The sequence below is a fragment of the Callorhinus ursinus genome, unplaced genomic scaffold (genome assembly GCF_003265705.2).
Source record: "Callorhinus ursinus isolate GAN/ISIS: 27379988/994484 unplaced genomic scaffold, GSC_fseal_2.0 scaffold4, whole genome shotgun sequence".
Classification (NCBI taxonomy): domain Eukaryota; kingdom Metazoa; phylum Chordata; class Mammalia; order Carnivora; family Otariidae; genus Callorhinus; species Callorhinus ursinus.
Window position 1 is genome coordinate 124,615,450 of NW_027397066.1, and position 16,935 is coordinate 124,632,384.

A 16,935-nucleotide genomic window follows, 5' to 3' on the forward strand; every position below is an offset into this window, starting at 1 on the left:
ATTTAGGGTATATTTTGTCTGTTAGAAGAAACTGTATCTCAAAATTTTAAAGAGTGAACAACTTATATATATACCAAAAATAAGGTTAACTACAGTGAAGGGATAGAATATGACTCTAAAAATGAAAAATCAAAAAGATTTTTTAAAAAGGGTTTGATAAGATGTTGGCTGAAAAAGGGAAAAAGAAAAATTAAAACAAAAGAGAAAACACAAAAAAAGAAAATTAAAAAAGTTAATTCTGAAGGACTAAAGAATCAGGGGAAAAAACAGCCATGAATTCTATTGTGCGGTATTCCCCTAGCACTGGAGTTCTGCATCCTCATTGATCATTAAACTTGGTCTTAGCTGGCTTTTCTCACTGATCTTCAGGGGGAGGGGGGCGTGGCTGTTTCTGTGGTTCTCAAACATCTTTGCCTGAGTTGGAATTGCCCTGCCCTTGCTGGTCCGGGCTAAGTAATCTGCTTGGGTTTGCTCTTGGTAGCTTTTGTTTCCTGCAAGTTTTCAGTAAATTTTGGAGGATGAGATTGAAAATCATGGCCTCCCAATCTCCGCCTTGTAGGAGCTGAGAAGTCAGTGCCCCACTCCTCAGTGTGCCCCCAGAGAAAAGCAGTCAATCACTCCTGTCTCCCTGTTCTCCGGCTGCACTCCATGCTCACCCAGCCTAAGACCAAGTGTTTCTATCTCTGGCACATGACCCCATGTGGAGTCTCCAAACCCAGCAGATCCCTGTAGTGAGCTCCCACACCACTCCTCCCAGGGGAAGAAGGGGAGTCTCCCTGGATCTGCCATTTGTTGGGTCTCTGCTGGAAGAGCAGTGGCCTGCCTGTGCCGCGGATCACAAGGCAACCCCGAGCTGAAAGCCCACTTCTTGGCTCCGTCTTTGCAGCTGGCTTCCCTGCTCGGATATGTGGGAGCTCTGCTGCACTCAGTCACCCCCGGTCTTTCTGTGACCTCGAGGGTCCTGAGACCACACTGTCCCAGCGAGGGTTCCACCCCCCACTTAGCCACTGGAGTGACATCCCTCAGGGGAGCAGACTTCTAAAAGTTCTGATTTTGTGCTCCACTGCTCTATCACTTGTGGTTAGCCGGCTGAGGAGGCTCTCTCCCCCCGTGGTCTATCTTCCCAAATATCACCTCGGATTCACTTCTCTGCACGTCCTAACTTCCAGAAAGTGGTCGCTTTTCTGTTCAGAGAGTTGCTGCTATTCTTTTCTTTGATCTCCTGTTGAGTTCATAGGTGTTCAGAATGGTTTGATCCCTATCTAGCTGAATTCCTGGGACCAGAAGAAATTTAGGTCTCCTACTCCTCCTCCATCTTGCTCCTCTGGAATTGTTGACATTTTAATTGTTATGTATCTTAGTGTGGACTTCTTTGAGTTCCTCTTGTTTGGGATCCTCTGTGTTTCCTTGACCTGAATGTTTCCTTCTCCAGTTTAGGAAAATTTTCAGCTGTTATTTTTTCAAATAAGTTTTCTGCCCCTTTCTTTCTCTCTTCTTTTGGCATCCCTATAATGCAAATGTTAGTATGTTCAATTTTGGCCTTGAAGTCCCTTAACCTATCCTCATTTTTTAGTTCTTTTTTTCTTTTCATTGTTCAGCTTGGGTACTTTCCATTACCCTGTATTCCAGATCACTGATCCTGGATTCCCTCTGGTGTAATTTTTCATTTCAGTTATTATATTCTTCAGTTATGATTGGTTCTTTTTTTTATATATCTTATTTCTTTGTTGAAGTTGTTACTGAGTTCATCTACTCTTCTCTCAAGTTCAGTGAATATTTTTATCACTATTTGAACTCTTTCAGTTAGTTCTTTTTCTAAAGTTTTATTATATTCCTTCATTTGGATCACTTTCCTCTTTCTCCTTATTTTGTTTGACTTCTAGTGATTTTTCTATGAATTAGGTAAATCTATCTCTTCCAGTCTTGAAGGTGTGGCCTGATGTAGGAGGTCCCCTGTGTAGACTATGTGTGCCTGGAGGCTTTGTCTGGCTGGCTGGAGTTGGCATAGTTGTGGGCTAGGGATCATTGGGCACTCTGCACCAGGGTCGTCCTGATGGGATGGATGGAGCTGAAGTGAGTATGGGCTAGGTGATACTGAGGTGCTCTGCCGTGGGCCACACAGGTGGGATGTATAGTGCTGAGGCAGGCATGATCTAGGGCATTCCACGCAGAGGCACTCTGGTGGGATTCCTAGAACTGGATTGGGCATCGTCTGGGGTGTCCTGGGGTGCTTTATATCTGGGCCACCTTGGCAAAATAGCTGAGGCTGTTGTGGGTGGAGGCTGTGTGTATCCTATGGGTGCCATGTCAGGACAGCCATGGAGGGAGAGCTACACCTGAGGCAGTCACAGGTGTGGGGTGTATTGGGAGGCTGGCTGGATCTGGTATGGGCTAGGGACCTTGCTCCTGTCTGTGCTGTCAAGGTGGATGGGAAATGTAAATAATGGCATCCTCCAGCACCTATGACCCTGTAGAGAGTTTCAGCAGTTCCTTCACTGTTAGGTGGACACTTTAGGGTTATTAAATGGGTTTTGTTCACTTATAGTCTAGTTTGCCCATACAGATTCAGGTGAATCTGTATGTGGGCCCCTCAGTGCTATCCCTTCCTATTGTAGTTTGTAGAGCCAAAAAGGACTTCCTATTGTTATCGTGTCTCTGTCTCTCTTGCTGTTTTCTATGTGGTCCCTTTCACCTTTGTTGTACAAACACTGTTCAGTTGACCCTCAGTTCTTCAGGAGGGTTTACTCTATATGAAAATTTAGTGTGTCTGTGGGAGGAGGTGATTTCAGGGTCTTTCTATGATGCCATTTTGGGCCTGCTTTCAACACCCAAATTTCTTGAGCTAAGGAATGACCACCCTGTGCTTTGAGTCAATGGTGGGCTAAGATTTTAAGTTTTTTCAGGAAAAGCCTGGTCTTTCTCATAACCTTCACCAAGTCTGCCATACCTTTTGATGGTGGTTTCTAGTGTACAAAGCATGGACTCTGCACTTTAAATATATTAGTTAATTTAATCTTAAAATACACCTGAGTTAGATTCTATAATTATCCCCACTTTTGCAGGTGAGAGAACTAAGGCACTGAGAAACTAAATACACCTCAAAGTCATTGAGAAAGTAAATAGCAGAGGTAGGTTTTGAATTCAGGCATTCTGACTCCAGATATTGTACCCTTAACTACTTTGAGGGATGAAGCATATTAGGGGCAGAATGATCCTGGGAAATTTCTTCTCTCATCATTTTTTTTATAGTTTTCTAGAATAAGAATGGGCTTCCAAAGTGACTTTGTGAAGCCCTGAGTACATCCCATGAATAAATGTTGAGGTTTCTCCAACACACTAAATGTAGTATATTAGCCTAAGGAGTTAATTTGTTCCTGGGTCGCTGGGATATATATCAAGTGATTTAAGGGGTGAGTGCATGAAAAACCTTGAGCATAACACTTTTCCCAAGTGTACAGACAGCCATGGTTAAAAATTGAGATATTATTTGAGGATAGTAGCACAATCTTACTTCATAGAAACTATATCCATGTTGTTATGTGTTTAATGTATTACTAGCTTCTGGGAAGCTGTAGAAGATATTTTGTGGGGCATATGAAAACATACTAACATTTTGAGGGAATAATTGAATATGTATGAGTGTGTATAAATATGAATAAGTACTGTATTATGATTTATTCTAAAGGAACATATTAAGAGAAGTAGGATAATACCTAACTTTTGCAAGTGAATTTCACAGTATCTCAACTAATCTTGTTTACAGACAAGGAAGTTAAGCCTTGCAGAGATTAAGTAACTTTCTCAAGGTCACAGATATGATAAGGACAGAACTGGATTTGAAATCAAGTTTGTCTGATACCAAAGTCCTTGATTTTTACACATCACTCTGTGTGTGCGTGTGTGTGTTTATGTTTGTTTGTGTCCATTTGAGAGGTAGAAAGAGTGTGCTGAGTAGAATATAATGAACTGGTTTCTTTTTGTAGTTCTAATAAAAGCTGAGTGGTGCCACTTCTATACGTACATTATAGAAGTTATTTAGTTAAGAAATGTTATTGAGAATATCTGTTATTGGGATTATATAAAAGATTCTGCTAAAAACATTACAGGATATAAAGAGCAAATGGTCAGCTCTACCTTGTGCCACTTGTGGTTGGAAATGTCTGACTCTATCTTTATATAGAGTCAGATATATATGGAAATCCTATTGATTTTTTGTTCAATGTTTCCTTCCTGCTTTTTCTTTGAATACCAGCTCATTCAATTACATTAAGGCCATTTTCTTCTTCCAAGTTCAAGTGATAGTAGTGCTATACCAAAGAGCTCTCAGTGGGAACTAAATGTTAGAGGAAATTGTAAGAAACAATTAAAAAAATAGCAAAAGGCATGGTTACTGATGATATAGGACTGGCAGGAGTGAGGGGCACTTGAGAGGTGCAATGTTTTTCAAAAAAGAAAGCCTTCTTTTTTCAGACCCCTTTGTGTCTGGGTGACTGCAAAGATGTTGTATCATTGTTTAAGAGACAGATGTTAAGATTATATACAATGCACTAAGAAAACACTGCTGCTATTAGGACTAATGGTCAAAGTAGTGATTGCAACTTGGGCCAAACTGTCTTCACAAAGGAAGAAGAGATGATCAGGTTTCCAGTAAGATCATTGGTATAAAATACTTTCCTAAGGAAGGTGGAATTTCTGTTGATTTTTTATTACAATATGGTTATGAGGCTTGGGGCTTACCCTCTGGCCATAGAATATAACCCACCCAGCTGTAGGTCAACATGGGATTGGAATGCAAAATTTCTCCTTTATTGCTTGGCACATCCACCAGAAGAATCACATAAGTTACGTATTACTGAATGCCTTTCTTGGAAAAAGAAGCGCCAACTTTTCCTACTCTTCTCCATACGTATACCATAACCTTATTTAGTTCAAGAGTACTTAATCAGGGAATAACTAAATTGGGAGCACAGTAGTACCCCCTCATCTGCAGTTTCACTTTCCACAGTTTCAGTTAGCTGGAGTCAGTTGTGCTTCAGAAGCAGATGATCCTCCTTTGGACATATTGGATGGTCAATAGTAGCCTAATGCTATGTCATTATGCCTGCCTCATTTACCTTACTTTATCTAATCACTTAGTCATTTTATCATCTCACATCATCACAGAAAGATGAGTGTAGTATAATAAGATATTTTGAGAGAGAGAGGCCACATTCACATAACTTTTATTATAGTATATTGTTATAATTGTTGCATTTTATTAGTTAATTTCTTACTGTGCCTAATTTATAAATTAAGCTTTATTATAGATATGCATGTGTAGGGAAAACATAGTATATGTAGGGTTTGGTGCTTTCCTCCATATCAGACATTTACTGGGGATCTTGGAACATATTCCCCAGGGAAAAGGGACGATTACTGTAATAAGTCATTATCAATGTGATAGGGTAGTGATGAGTAAACATTGAGTGTTCAATAAATCTCAACAGCTGGTCAATAAAAATAGGAGGGACAGTAATTAAGATGAATCTCCACTTGGAAGAGGTAACCAGAGGGGGAGGAAAAGGTGATAAAGAGTTATGCTGCCCCCAGGAGTCAGCAAAGTCCTCATATTCCTTGGAACTCCTCATGAAACATGGACCGCCCTTTATAAGAAATACCATGACATTAAGCAAATGCATACCTCAGGTATGACAAATTGTGATTGCTCAGATTAAGGGCAAAAGATTTGAGTGGCTTGAAGACAAAGAAACTATGCTATGGCAAGGCTGCTATGGAAGCCCTAAAATTCTTGAGAAGGTAGCATAATGAATGAATAAAGAATGAATGAAGAAATGAAGACTGAGAATCAGAAGGCTTGTGTCTTCTTCTTCAGTGAAGCTTGAGCTCCACATCTAACTTTAGTTTCCTTGTCTGTAAAAGGTAAGAGGTAGGTTAGGGTAGTGCCAACGTTCCTGTCTTAAAGTCCCATGGTTCTAAACTTGAGTAATTTCAGAATCTGCACAGAACTGACACATTATCCTTGATCCCCAGTGAAATGCTAGGTTGCTTGCCTGACTACAACATCCCCCTGCCTGCTCTGTAACCATTCTTCAGGGAGCATAGTATACTCTGGCAGTATCATTTCATTTTAAAGATGTTCACTGGGGGTAAATTTGTATTTTGATATAATTTCAAGCATATGAAAAGTATCTCCAATGATCATACTTTTCCCAGATTCACCAATTATCTACATTTTGCTTCATTTGCTTAGTTATTCTCTGCATGGGCATATGTGTGTATGTGTCATATATTATATATACTTATGGACAGAGTACCATTTGAGAGTAAATTTTAAACATTGTCACCCTTGATCCTTAGTTACTGCAGATTTCCTAAAAAACACAGACATTTTTCTACACAGTCATAGTCCAAGTAACAAAACCAGAAAATTTAGCATTGATATATATTGTAATCTAATACACAGTCCATAATGAATTTTAATCAATTACATCAATTATGTCCTTCATGGATATTTTTCCTTGTCCAGGATCCAATCCAGAACCATTTATTGCATTTAGTTGTAATGTCTCTTTAAATATGGAAGGGCTCCTCAGCCTTCCTTTACCTTTCTTGATCTTAAAATTTTTGAAGAGTACAAGTGACTTGTGTTATAGAATGTCTTTCAACTTCAGTTTGTGTAATGTTTCCTTATAATTAGATTCAGATTATGCATTTTTAGGGGGTAGATGTATCATTGAAGTTGTATTGTGTCCTTCTGTGTAACATTTCAGTTGGCACATGATATTGGTTTATCCCAATATTGATAATGTTAGCTTTGATCATTTGATTAAGCTTCTAGCTTTCTTTACTATAATGTTATATTTTTCCCTTTGTAATTAATAAAATTTTAATACACATTAAATGGGATTAATGGGGATTCTAATCAGATATAATTTAGCTTATTAGATCACATTTTTGTGCTAATATTTAGATGATTTCTATTGACCTGTTTTCAAGTTTATTTAATCTTTTTGCTGATGTTTCCAGTCTGTTGACAAGCCAATGTGTGAGTTTTTCATCTCAGATATCATATATTTCATTTCTGGCAATTTCATTTGGCTCTTCTTTTGTAATAATGTATATTTGTGTGCTAAAATTACCCATCCATTTACTTATGTACCTTTTCCAATATATTCTTTTAGTTATTTTAAAGTCTCTGTCTTATCATTTTAACCTCTGGGACATTTTGAGTCTGCTTGTATTTCATTTACATTTTTTTCTTCATGTGTTTTTTAATTTTTGATGTGTGCAGACATTGTGCATACTAAAACAAAAAAACAACAATGAAACCCCAGACCAAACAAACAAGCAAACAAGACACAGTAAAGACTGAAGTAAATAATATATTTGCTCAGGAAAGGGAGCAGCTTTTATTCTGTCAGAAGTCCATCTAAACCATAGTTGAGCTGAGGGTGGAATTTACTGTTGTTTTAATTAGATTTAGTATACCATCAGATTAATGATTCAAGGGTGAGTCAGTACTTTACCTTTGGCAGAGCAATCACTCTTCATACAAACAAACTTAGCTTTCTAAACCAACTGGACTCTCATTCTGCTTTATAAACTGGATTCCAGCTTTTTATTTTGTTAAGGGGTTCACCTTGCCATCATGTTTTGCCTCCTGGCTTTTTGTGTTTGAAGAGATCTCTTTCTGCTCTCCTGACTTGCCCTTGTCTTTGGACTGCAGAGAATTGTAGTAGTGAATGCTCAGAGTACCTGTAAGGGATTTAGCATGGTATGTCTGACAGATAGGGCAGAAGAGCTGAAAGAGACTCTCAGGTTCTGGGCACCTGCTCCTCAATGATGTCTCTCTTCCTCCAGTTGTGGAAAACCTCTGAGAAGTATGTAATGAGAGTCTGTGGTGGCTTGGAGGGTCTTTCTCAGTTCTCCTCCCCTACTGTCAGCATTCAGTGAGTGCCTGTGTTGCAGGGGTTCTATCTCAACTCTCTTGTTCTACTCAGAATATTTTGCATGAGCATTTAGTGATGGAAGATATGATGAGTACACCATGTATAGATTCTCTTTGTGCATAGCACTCTTCAGAATTCTGAACATCACATCAACAGTTATTTAGTCTTTAAAATTCTTACAAAGTTCATTAGTTTCTCCTGAAACCTATTAATGGTGGCTTCTTCTTATTCCCATTTTCCTATAAAAGATGGTAAAGGTTATAGGACCTTTTTTTTATAAGGGGCTTGTCACTTTCTAGATTTTATTTTGATTTATTTCATCCTCAGCTATCTGATTAGTTTATGAAAAAAACCTATGACTTTGTAGGTTATTTGGCTTGTTTTTGATATTAGGGTGAAAGTAGAAGCAGAAATTAAAATTTGGTGTCCTTTTAATACATTACCATCATTCTATGACCACTTTCTAGATTTCTGTATAAGATGTTTCAGGATCATTTTATACTTTCCCTGCTCCAGCTTTGTAATCAGCCTTTTCTCATGGATCCCTGGCCCTCTTTAGTGCAGATGTCACTATTAATTAGAAGCCAGATACAAGTACTAGATATACTCATTGCTACTGGTGTCATTAGTCCTAGTTCCTTTTAAGTAGACAGAGCTGAAAAACTATCATCTATCTATCTATCTATCTATCTATCTATCTATCTATCTATCTATCATCTATCTATCTATCTATCATCATCATCTATCAATCTATCTATCATCTATCTATCAATCTATCATCTATCTATCGTCTATTTATCATCTATCTATCTATCTATCTATCTATCTATCTATCTATCTATCACCTATCCATCTATCATCTATTTATCCATCTATCATCTATCCATCTATCTATCCAACCTATCTGTCATCTATCACCTATCCATCTATCACCTATCGATTTATCATCATCATCACTATTTATCAATTCATCTATTAAAAACTGAGTTCATACTGATGCCTCCTATTCCAGTCCAATAGCATTGTATACACTATTACTAATTTTCTTTTCACATTTGTGACTTTCTTCAACAACAATGTTAAACTTGAACCTCATTATCCTTAATACATGTACTCATTTGCTCAAGATTAGAATACATAGAATTTAGTTTAAGAATTGCTAACCCAGGAGGGCCTGGGTGGCTCAGTCACTTAAGCATCTGCCTTCAGCTCAGGTCATGATCTCAGGGTCCTAAGATTGAGACCGGCATTGGGCTCAGTGGGAAGTCTGCTTCTCCCTCTCCCTCTCCCTCTGTGATCTCTTTCTCTCTCAAATAAATAAATAAAATCTTAAAAAAAAAAGAATTGTTAATCCAAACTACTGGGAGAAAACAAAACAAACCTACTAACTAGACTTCAGTATTTTTTACGATTACCAAGAAATATTAACTATACAATTCAATGAATTTTGATAAATGTGTATTTAGTGTAATCCACACTCCTTTAAAGATACTGAATATTTCTATCATCCCAGAAAAGATCCCCTTCCTAATCAATTCTTCTCTCTTTCTTGAGCAACTGCAGTTCTAATTTTTTTCATTATATATTAGTTTTGCCTGTTCTACATATTCACAGATGAATAATACAATATGTATTCTTTTGTGTTGGGTTTTTTGTATTCAAGATAATGTCTGTGAGATTCATATGTGCTCTGTTTGTCAATAGTTCATGTGTTTTAGACATATATGTATATATTTCATAATTTGTTTATCCATTTTCGTATTGATGCACATTTGGGATTTTCTAGCTTTTGCTATTATGAATAGAGCTGCTATGAACCTTCTCATACAAGTCTTTGTGTGAACATATATTTTCATTTCTCTTGGATATACAAGAATGAAATTGCTATAGCATGGGTGTATATATATATATATATATATATATATATATATATATATATATAACCTAATAAGAAATTGCTAAATTTTTGCCCAAATGTTTATATCTGAAGTCTGTTTTTTTTTTATTTCATTTTAACACCTTTCTTTTGGAACTAGTATGGGACTTTATAGCCCCATTCCCACACTGTGTTTTCCCTCCCTCCATAGAAAGAGTTCTGGTGTTGGCTTGGTTTAAAGGCATACAGGGAGCTCTGAACTGCCTGGAGTAGGCTAGTTAAGCTTCTAGCTGGGATTCGGGGAACAAGCAACAAATCTACCTTCTCATTCAAAGTGTTCCTGGTCTTCCCCAAATTCCCTTCCCTCTCCTCAATCATGCAGCTATTCAATTCTCAACATCTAGTGGACTTATCACACTTCAACTACAGTTGGATTTATAGAACTCCCTGAGACTTTGTAATTTGGGAGCTTACTTTATCCTCTACAAACCATGATATGTTGTGATGCTGAGGAGTGGGTTTGTGGGCAGGGCCTCTCCCCTGGCTGACTCGATACCTTTGCTCTTCTAGTCATCTTGTGGCAGAGTAAATGGAGGCTACTTCAAGGAAGAACCTGACTCTAGTCTTTGTGATGTCTGGACTCCATGAGCTCTGTGTTTAGCTAAGAATTGTCAGAAACAAAAAGACTAAGGTATTTGAAACTCTGTAGTGTTCTGAAATACAGTAGAACATCTATACCCCAAAATAGCACTCACACAACACTGGGAGTGTGCATTCTTTTTATCTCCCTCTCTCTTTATGGACACTTCTGTTGCATTTTCTTTACCCACACCAGTTCATCCTATTACCTCAGCCCTTTCTTTGAATGCAATATGTGCTACAGTTTTCTTATCAGATTCAGACACTTCTCCCTAGCAAACTCTTTTTCTTCAGATTCATTCCTATTCTTCCTTTTCAGGTTTATTGGTGTCAAAGGGCATTATCATGTATTATTGCCTGGCTATGTCTCCTTAAATGGAGGAGACACTAAACCCTTGGTAATTACAGTGCTAGCCTTGTGAAGGACTTTTGTAATTAAAATGTTTTATCATCAGTGGTTGTTGTGCCTGATTTTTTAAATCTGTCTGCTGTCACGAACATTTATACTGTAAACAGAGCTGTGATACTCAGCTAAAAAGAGCAGTAAAAATACATTTCCTGGTGAGTCAGTTCATTTTAGGTAACAAACCAGGCCCTGGGTCACAGTGTATGTAGCAGAGATGGCAGATTCAGAGAATACATGTCAGAAGAAAACTTCTGTTGATGATGAGAGCAGCCAGGCACTTTTCTTTTGGGCAATGGAGAATCTGTCAGGAGCCCTGGTTCTCTTCAAAGAGAGAAACTGTTTCCACTACTAATTTGGACTCTACCTTTTACTTCCTGATATATGACATTATTCTAAGGGAAATCTGGAGTCCTATGTTGGTACTTACAGCCCCACCCAGGATACTCTTTATCCCTTCTTGCCTTAGGAGTGATTTCTTAAGTGAACTTCTTGGTAATCCTACTAGGAACAAGTCCCAAGAGCACTTTAAATCACAACATATTCACCTTCCCATTTACCCATCTAGCATTCCATTCATCCTTCTACCACACACTTATTGGAACAATCAAGCATTAAAGTGCTCAATAAACATATTAATCACAGTGGACATTTAAATGTGAATAAAATAGGATACCCTTGTCCTCCAGGAGATTAGAGTTTAGAAGAAATGGTGAGCCAAAAAATGCTTATTTATAAATGTCTCTAATAAGAGGAAGAAAGCAATGAATTCCATAAAAGATGTTTGAGCAGTGCTGTGTTAGTTCAAAAAAGTGGTCCCCGCATTTTTTCATTGTGCAGTCCATTTATAATTTTTTGCATGTCTATGAATAATATATTTTTATGTAAATAATGTATATACACGCAGTGCATAAATATTACATACATTATAGTCATATATAAAACTGGAAGTTAAGGAGGAAGTTAATGTAAAGATGAAACGGACAGTATTTTTTTTAATTATTTTAATTTTATTGAACAATACAAAACTCTTCCTACTTTTTTAAACAAACCATGAATAATTTTGGAGGGATGGTAAAGTGATTATATGTCAGATCTGATTCAACAGTCATTGTTTTTACATCTAGTGTGGCTGATGTAAAGCTCATATTTGGGAGAAGGAAAAATTATATCTGTTATTTAATTCTTATTTGTTGGTGCTTACATTATAATATTACCTTTGATTTGCCAGTTCTTTTAGAAAAATTATTAAGCAGGTTGTGAGACTTAGTTTAATTAAAAAGTAGGTAAGACCAAATGCCTACACAAACAGTATTATGTCATAATATGCTAAATTTCTTGTTTATTTCTTAAGCTAGCTAAAAATAGATTTCAAATATTTTTTTTTCCATATTCTAATAGATCATTTCATCTTCCTTTGGGGTGTGTGTATACTAGTTTGGAGACTCCTGGTTTGGAGGATGGGTTGGATATGAATCCCTCCTATCTGAACACATTGCAAAAAACTCCACATAAAAACCTAACTCTGAATGATGAGTAGGAACTGGAGAGTATGCATCAGAAGAGAGTGAATGGCATGAATACTGCCATGGAGGCATAGGGTATATGGGAGGAATAACAAAATGTCCATTATTGTGGAGCATCAAAGAAGATTTGTCGAGAAATTAGAGCCAGAATATGAAAGGTATTGAATACCTTACCTAGGGTAAGAATTTGAAATTTATTCAGTATGCATTGGAAAGCATTTCACATATATATATTCTTTGAACTTGGAGGTGTTTAAGGGAAGCAACCTTTTTATTTATTTTAACATCTCTCTTAATTTCTAAGAAACTGACCATTTTTTTTATCTGCATTCCCTCTTTACACAACTTGTTTTGATAAATGCCAGTCTGGAGTAGATAGGGGTTGGGATGCATTCGTGGTGGTGGTAGTGAGAGAGGAAGTCAGAAAATGAAGATGCTTGTTATGTGACAAGTGACTGGTTTAAGTCAGAGGTAATGAACCCTTAAAGGAGGGTGATGGTGATGGAAATGAAGGCAAAAGTCAAAGATTGTTTAGTGAAGGAAGAGAAAAGCTATGCCTCTGTTGATAAAGTTTCCAGCCTGGGTAGGTGGGAAAGTGAGAATCAAGAGAAATGGAGATACCTGGAGAAGGAGCAGATTTAAAAGAAGTCATAATGATGGGGGTAATATTTAGCTAGTGACCAAAATAAAGCTGAGAACACGAGTATGTAAAGATAGGACTGGAAATAATCTACACAAAGGGAGCATGAAAGGAATTAATAAGATTCATGAGGGGAACTGTTAAAAGGAGAATGTAATCAAAGACATGTTGGGCAGACACTCCCCGTATTTCAACCTGGCAGTACCAGTCGGAGCTGATACTGGGGAATCTGAGCTTAGTCTCTTAATTCAATTATTCATGTCTTTGGTGATTGTAGCTACTTCACAAATTCTTTTCTATCAGTGAATTATAATTAATGTGTTTCAGAAATCAGACTTCCGTAATCTGAGGGAGTTAATTTGAAGAAAAGTCTCTACACTAAGAGGGCTTAGGAGTAAAGCAATCCAAAAGAGCTCAGCATACTTTGAGAAAATAACATAAAACATAATGAAAGGTGAAAAAAACAGAAATTTCTGAACACAGAACTACATTTGAAGTGGAAATAATTCTGAATACTATCAAGGCTGTATTTAAGGCAACTGCCTTAAATGATATAGACAAATTGATGATACAGACCAATCAACTCCACTAAGGGTGAAGTTTGTTTTTTTCCTCAGTGAGTTGCTCAGTTTGACTGAATTGATAACCTGCTTTGCTGTCATAAAAGAGGCAACACAAAAAGATGCTTAAAAGTTATATAGAGAATTAGTGAAGCCTTTAGGATAACAAAAAATCCTAGATTGGGGCTTGAGAAGTAATTGAGGGAGAAAAAGTAAAACAAGGCAGAGAAGCATTTCTGGTAAATTGTCAATAATATTTTACCTAGTGCAGGAAGGAAGATAGTAAAGGAAAAGTATGTATTTTGTTATGGGCTGAACTATGTTGCTGCAAAATGTTGAAGTCCTAACACTCAGTACCTTGGAATGTAACTGGATTTAAAGAAGGTCTTTGAAGAGATTATTAAGTTTAAACAAGGTCATTGGGATTGGACCTAATCTTAATATGATTGGTGTCCCTATAAGACTTCAGAACACAGACTTGCACAGATGGGTGACCACGTGAAGACACAGGGAAATCATGGCCATCTACAGGCCAAGGACAGAGGCCTCAGAAGAAATCTGCCCTGCCAACGCCTTTATCTTGAACTCCTGGCCTCCAGAACAATAAGAAAATGAATTTTTGTTTAAGCCATCCAGTCTGTGGTACTTTGTTAGGGCAGCTTTAGCAGACTAATATAATTTTTAAAGTTAAAAAAAGGTGATCTGAATTAAAGAATAAAAAAAAACTTGGACAGGTTATTTAGTATTTTGAAGAAAAAAACCTTGTCAGACTCATTCATTATGACTTAGAAAGGAGGATCTGAGAAAGATCTGATGCAGTCTATCTTGACTTTAACATGTTTAAAATTATATTCTATAGAAAACACTCATCATTTAATAGGGAATCAGATTACAACCACCCTATAGAGGCTCACAGGACAGAGAATGAAACTCAGAACATGGTTATGAAGATACATGCCAACTCGGAAGGGGGTGGTCAGGACAAAATGGCCAGTAATCTAGAAAAAAAAAAAGAAGACACATTAAAATTTGCTGCTAAAATGGTATCAGTCTTAGAGGATAGGACCAGCATTATTAATGTACATTTCTTACTATTGTGGACAAATGGTAAGAGATTCACAGAGAGAATTCTGATTAAGAGGGTAAGACTGTAAAATACTTGGGGCAGAACAATAGTTACCAAAAGGGAATCCTTGACCTGTAATCTTCCTTAGTCTGGCTGATGGCTATTTCAGGGGTGATTATCAAGCAATGAAACAAAAAAGTAGCCTTATAAGGGGTGGAGGCACCATAATGAGAGGCAGGAATAGAAGTACAGAAATCAGGAACCATGAAGTCATCTTCCATTTATGCCTACCACTAGCCAGACAGTCCCTAGGCCCCATTTTTAAGCTCTAGATTCTGCACAAAAGAATGTGGAGGACTTAGAGTTTAGTAGCGAAGACAAAAATAATTAGGAAGTAAGATCTATGAGCATAGGTTAAAATTACTATGATTATTAAAATAAACAAGAGAAGCCTGGATTATTTAATTGTACTTTAAATTTTTTTAAAAATAATGTTTAGTCATAATTGATGATAATCAACCATTCTCCATTTACATAGCAGGGGTCAAAACAAGAGGAAATGGGCCCCAACTGCAATGTGTGGGATTTAGATTAAATATAGGGAAGAGCTGGCTGAGTGGGATGAATTACTATGGAAGGATATGGAATTTCCTATGTGGGAGACTTGTAAAAATAGTTTCTCAATTGTCAAGGCTAATTTAAAAATTAAATCCTGTCTGAATAGTGGGGCTGGAGATTGGTGAATTGGAAGGTGTAAGAAAACAACATAAACACTGAAGAGACCTTCTAATCTTAAAATGTAATGATTATCTTGAAAGTAATACTGGTTATGAAGTAGGATATTAGAAAATCTGTGAGTGCTAATACATGTGTTGTGATTTATTCTTATTATTTTATCTTTCTTCCTCCATTAATCTGGGCAGCAGTTTGGGCACTTGCCAAGCAAGTTATAATTATCTATTGTTGAGATTTAAATCTCTTGATTATGCAAAAAGCACCCAGAAAGACCGGATAGAGGGGTTGGGAAATTTTTGCTTTAAGGAATAGCAATAACAACATATTCCACTGTTCCTAAAGCTTATCAGTTTATCAGTTTTTATTCTAAAGTAAGTTTTATTCTACGAGTAACTTCTAGATGCTCAATAACTGAATTAGATACTGCAGGAATATAGAAGGGGAATAGGACATGCCTTTATGGGGGACATTAGACAAATACATGTGAAAAATTAGTACACAATATCAGATAGGATTATTGAATTATGTGATAAGGGCCGTTTGTGCTGGAAGAGTGGGATAGTGGGGCTTATAAGCTGGAAGTGTCACAGAGTAGATTTGAAAGGATGGGAAAGTATTTAAAAAAGAGCAGGGGTATAAGAAGGACTTTCCTGATAGCAATGTGAACACAGGGATAGAAATGAGAATGCATGTACTCGAGTCATACTTTTGATACACTGAAGAGCCTTGCGTAATTATAGCCTTTGGGATAAGTTCATAGTTGTTCATATGTCACACAAAGGTTTTATGATTTACTGTTGATAACATCTGTGACCTTAACTCATCCTATCTTTTTGTTCATTCTCACTCCCTTTTCTTTGTCACTGCCTTGAGTCTGTTTGGGTTCAAATGCAAGTTCTGCCACTTTATAACTCTGTGACCTTGCTTCTTGGTTGCTTCATGTGTAAAATGGGGATAATAATAGGACCTACCTCAAAGGGTTGTTGTATGGATTAAATAAATTAATAGATATAAAGTGCTTAGAATAGAACCTGGCATGTTGTATTGTTATTTTTAATCCTATAAGCCATTAAATCCAGTGTTATTGCCTCTTAGAAGCTTGTCCTTTCCTGAGCAGCCTTACATCAACATCATCTATGTGCTTGCCATTTCTTGTTCTCATCTTGCTCACAGCACAGTGCTCTGTGCTGTAATCCTAGGCTGGCATGTCTGTATCTTCCTGGATTGTGGGGTCTGGAGGCCACCATTTCTTATTTCTGTGTTCCAGAGTCTATGGGCAGTCAGTCAATATGTGTTGAATAATTAGGTGAATGAATGAATAAATAATTGATAGAAAGATATACATGTATGAATTGATACATTATACACTCCACCCACCTCCACTATACTCACTCCATCTTGTTTAGTTATTAATATTAAAAAGTAATATGAGAGCCAACAAAAACACACAAACAAATTAAACAGTGAAATATATAATGGCGGTGTATGGATCAAAATTTAATGATTTGTTATAGTTGATCTCACTCAAGAAAGCTTTACAA